Raw genomic sequence first — 5,900 nt, 5'->3', positions numbered from 1 at the left:
ATGATCTAGTACAGTTATCTCTTTATTGGCCAAAAACTGGCACACCTTGAGACAAGTGCACCAGTTTTTGGCCATGCATTATCATATAGAAGGATCCAGTTTTTGGCTTGGTACATGGCAGGTTGTACTCAGCGAATGTGGAGTTTTTGCCCAATTCTTGCAAAATTTCATTCAAATGGTCAACAAAAATATCCATTCAAAATGACTTTTTTTGAATGGCTATTTTTGTTTTTTTGCAATGTTATTTCTACATGAATTGTTTAAAACAATCAAAATTGTTTTCCTAGTTTTCAATGATAAAACTATTGCTCTAATTGCTTTTTAATTTATGAAAAACAGAAATTAAGTTGACTTTATACAAAATTACCATCAAGAGCAATTCTAAATCTTCATTACTCCAATAACTCCAAATCTTCTTTGTATAACCTTCTAAACAATTTTCCAGTAGCTTATTATCTTGATAACAACTAAAGTTTTCAATCCTTCACCTGGATCTTCTTCAAGTTGAATGTAAATGATGTGTTTTTAAAAATGTTCTGTTAATTGAGTGAGTCTGCAAATCAAATTTGCTGCATGACGTTATTGTTATAAAGCGGAGCACAATATATAAACCTATTTCAAATTTTTAATTTTGATATTATAAAAGTATTTACTAAAACATTTAACACCTTATAACGCTGAGAAATATTTATTAAAACACAAACGTTTTCAGCCTAATAGAATAGGCCATCATCAGGTGACAGGCTATTGAACAACTTTGAAAATTGTGTTAAAATGGAAGTTTTGAACATTACAAATTCAAAATTAAAACGTAAAATAAATTAACCAATCACTATACAAAATAACTATAATAAATAGATTGAAGCCATATTAATATAAATAATAAAATAAGGCGATATAAAACTAAAAACAAAAATAAACCTAAAAGATTAAATTCATAAAAATATATATACAGTAATACCCCGAACTTACGCGATAGGTGGGACCGAGCAATAACCACGTAAGTCGAATTCGCGTAAGTCAGGGTATAATTTCGCAATTTGTGTAAAATCCAAGTCGGATGTATGTAAGCTAATAAATGTTCTCGTTAATCTTATCTCGTCTTATGGTTCGTTCACGGTTACAAGAAATCACCACATATGAGTCTCTCAAGTTTCCATAGATATAACAAACACAGAATTAAATAACACAAAATAAATTGTAACTATGCATCAATTCCGTGCGACATGTCCGAACATATAAGCTGAATAATAGTGTGTGGGGAGTGAGTAATCAAGGGTTGCGTGGCGCTCAAACAAAAGACGAATCGACGAAATTTGAAAATCGCGTAACTCCGGGTTCACGTAAGTTGGGGTAGCGTAAGTCGAGGTATTACTGTATCAAAAAGCATCACATTAGAAAAGGCAGATAGGAACTAAGAACTTGTGTGTTTTAACTTTTCTTTTACAAACAACTTCCATGCTGAAGCTAAACCATCAGCATCCCTTGCATTGATACAGCTGTCCCTTAATTTACTCTTATAAATTTCAATTTTTTCATGTTGCAAAGCCAACGATGGGGACCGCAACGTCTTGAGAACAGATGCTTCATTCCATTTAACTACTGAAGCCTCCGCTTGTGCCATACTTGACAAAACCGTGGTACAATGTCCTTTACTAATGTCATATCTGTGTTCTTTAAGCCTAATAGCCAAATTCCATCTAGTGACTCCAATATAGTCCTTCATAATTCCTAGCTGTTGATTTTCAAAGGGAATTTTATACACACCCGCTGTTTCTTCTTTCTTAAGATTGTCCTTATCGTTTCTAAGAATACTGTATAAATTAGGACCTCTTTTGTAAACAATTTTGGAGCGTTTTCTGTCTGAAACTTGCTTCATGATGTCCCTGAAGTTTTTATTATACATAAATTTGGTGATCTTAAATTGATCTGCTCCGGTTCTTAACCTCTTGCCTCTTTCATAACTTTTTATTAGCCCTTCAATTGTACTTTTGCAGTAACCCAAATTTAAAGCTACTTCCTTAATTCTGTCCATCTCTTTAATCCTGTCCAATATACTGGAGCAATAAGTAAACGCTCTCCTAATGAGTGCATGAAATGCTGACATTTTGTATTCATGTGGGTCATTCGAATTAGCTGGTATGTAGAGAGGAATGTGAGTAGGTTTTATGTAAATGCTTGTTGTTATGCAATCTCCTTTTAATTGTATGTCTATATCTAGAAAATGTATTCTTTTGTGACTTTTCTGCTTTAGTTTCAGTTTCAAACCATCATTGTTGGTGTTGTTAATAACCTGTATAAATTCGTGTATTCTTTCACCATTTCTCCATATAATGCACACATCATCCACATATCTTTTGTAAAATACAATATCTTTTTTGAAGCTATTAACAGCTTGCTTTTCTAAGTTGTATAAAACCAGTTTGCATAACAACCCTGACATTGGGCTTCCCATAGGTACGCCTTTCTTCTGTCTGTATTGTATACCTGCTTATCATAGCTGAAGGACTCATAACATATCAACATTACTAATTCCTTCAAATCATTCTCAAATGCACCAACTTCCAGTTTAATGCAGAGCATAAATTCGTTTAAAGCTTCATAACAGGATTCTATCCTTACCGATGGATACAGGCTTTCAAAGTCCATAACGGATAACGGACCCAACTTCTTCATCCATTAAACTTAACTCTTGTAACTCCTTAACAACATTGGTCAGGTTATGTGCAACAAGATCACTGTTACATAATAGATCTGAAATGAATCTATGTAAACGTTTTTCCAAAATGTACGTGAGCCCTCTGACTTTCTCCACCACTGGTCTGACCTCTTTGCCTTCCTTATGTATTTTTGCAAAGGTAAATATTCTTGGAATTGCTGGGTTCGGGTTATGAGATTGTTTAAGAAAAGTTAATGCAGAACTTAATGGAGCTTGTTCAAGTTTTCTTACTCTTCTGTCTACGTTTGTGACAATGCTTTTATTTACCCACTCACATTCTGTTCTTCTGATATTCTTCCAAGGCTTTGTTATTTTTTAATGTGATGCTTTTTGATATATATATTTTTATGAATTTAATCCTTTTTGTGCATTTAATCTTTTAGGTTTATTTTTGTTTTTAGTTTTATATCGCCTTATTTTATTATTTATATTAATATGGCTTCAATCTATTTATTATAGTTATTTTGTATAGTGATTGGTTAATTTATTTTACGTTTTAATTTTGAATTTGTAATGTTCAAAACTTCCGTTTTAATGCAATTTTCAAAGTTGTTCGATAGCCTGTCACCTGATGATGGCCTATTCCATTAGGCTGAAAACGTTTGTGTTTTAATAAATATTTCTCAGCGTTATAAGGTGTTAAATGTTTTAGTAAATGTTTTAAAAGAAGCTGAGTTGATATTCAATTTATTATAAAAGTGTCCGGATGTTGTTTAAAGTAATATCTAATGTGTAGGACAAGCATTTTTCATCCTTGAAATTAATTCTTCCCTTGTTTCTCAGCTTTATATATTTCCAGCAATTCCAAATCCCTAATGTTTTTGGATTGTTTGGCTCTCCTAATGATATTGGAATTCTATTGGCCTGGAGGATTAATCATGATATGAAGAACATATATAAAGAGATAGCAGAATATAAAAATGCCAAAATAGCATATATAATAGCAATCAACTCCACTTACCAGGAATATATCATATTCCAGTGATACACCATATAAACCAACAGGAATTGGAGTACATAGGCTCTACCATATACTCTCTACAAAAGAGATTGGCTGAACATATTTACAATATCATTCAGAAACTCACCATAGCCTTGGCTATTTATGTCTCAGACAGTGACATACAGGCCAATCTACATAATGCCACTATCATTAGGAGAGCCAAACAATCCAAAAACGTTAGGGATTTGGAATCGCTGGAAATACATAAAGCCGAAAAACAAGGGAAAAGGCATTAATTTCAAGGATGAAAAATGCTTGTCCTACACATGGCAGATATTACTTTAACCCACATCTGGACACTTTTATAACATCAAAATTAAAAATTTGAAGAAATATCAGTTTGAAATGGGTTTAATAGCTTTTGCTCCGCTTTATAACAATGACATCATGCAGCGGATATAACCTACAGACTCATTCGATTAACGGAACATTTTTAAAAACACAACATTTATGTTTGACCTGAAAAAGATCCAGCTGAAAAATGGAAAACATTAGTCATTATCGAGACAATAAGCTAATGGAGAATTGTTCAGGAGGTTCTATAAAAAAGATTTGGAACTATACTTCCACTCCAGTATTAATAAGTGTGAGTTCATTACTCCAAAGCAAACAATTCAAGTTCTAACAATAAAACTTAATTAATAATGAATAAATGTAAAGCTTAAGAAATATTTTAGTTCTTAAACAATCTTAGTATTACAAGATTTAAAAAAATTTTTTTATAAGTTTTCAACTTTCCAAGTAAAAAGCCTAATTCCTGTGCCTTATTAGATATACCTTTCAAATTATATGCATTATCAAAAATTAAATTAAATTATTTCTTTTTTAAAATTACATAATGTTACTGATGTTCATTAAATTTTCAGGAGATAAATGAATTTTAATTATTATCAAAAGAAATTGTCAACAATGGTTTCAACTCTCAATTAAAAGCTTGAATTATTAAACATAAATTAGTTAAATTAATGCAGACTCATATAATCAAGAATGAAATTTATTTTTATTATTATTTTTCAATATTATTGTGTATTTAATTTAGGATATTTGTTTAGTTCATGGCAATAAACTTTCCAACTCTTCAAAAACTTCTCACCCATTCAGCTGTCTTCTAGAGAATACCATCAGTCTCATTAATGAAGGTAGCTACAATTAAGATGATCCCAAACAGCATTAAATAATAATCATTTTAATCAAAATTTTGAAACTGGAAAAACAAAGTTTATAACAATCCCTTTAGTAAATTTCCAATAAAAGATTGATAAATATCTTATAAGAAAAATTTAATAAAATGCAAAATGTTTCATTATTTTGGATTATACAGAAAACTATGCTCAAATTATTGTAATAATCAAATAATAGTGCTGGATTAAAAATCAAGCCATAACTTAGCTAATTAGTCAAGCTCTAGCACAATAGTTAACCAGCTCTACCATTTGATTATTTCAGAATCTCTGTCATACTAAATAAACTTTTGACATTTGTTTATATAGTTTGTTAAAGAAAAAAATTTGATAAAATCATTTATGTTTATTATAATTTATCATGACAATGTTTCTAGCAGAAATTTAATTGAAAATAAATAATAAATTTCCAAGTTCTTTTAAGTAATCTCTAGGAATAAGTGTGAATATAGCATATTTCATCATTCTGGAATTTCTTTGTCAGGATAAAAATGTCATCATCATCTGTTCTATTGACTTTTTCAAAATTTGTTTTTTCTATAATTGTGTTAAANACACCATTCCATCGTCTGTTGAAATCGAAGAACTTCAACGATGCTACTGCCGGCGTCTACAACATTCTTTATTTATGTCTCTGCTTATTGTCTGTGTCTTATAATAAATTATCTTTCTTATAATAAAATTTGGATTCATTTCCATTTTTAAATAATTTAAATGTCTTGGCTGGGTAATGAATGGTATGCAGTTAAGACTAAAAGTTTTAAAAAGTTCAAGACCCCCTTTTTAATAATACACAGTGACCTTGTCAAAGATCTGTCAAAATCTGTTTTCTTCACTGATCTGTTCTACCATGCATTTTTACAGCCAGCCAAGATTCCTGAAACAAGCTCTGATAATGAATTGATCAGTAAATTATAGCTAAAAATTAAGTTTAAAATTGAATTGTTGAAAAATTTCTTCTATTTATATGAAATCATTTTTAGGGCTTTCATTGCCA

Source organism: Centruroides sculpturatus, unplaced genomic scaffold (assembly GCF_000671375.1).
Source record: "Centruroides sculpturatus isolate CEXI.00-Female unplaced genomic scaffold, Cexi_2.0 scaffold1981, whole genome shotgun sequence".
Taxonomy (NCBI): domain Eukaryota; kingdom Metazoa; phylum Arthropoda; class Arachnida; order Scorpiones; family Buthidae; genus Centruroides; species Centruroides sculpturatus.
Note: the sequence above shows the minus strand (reverse complement) of the source record.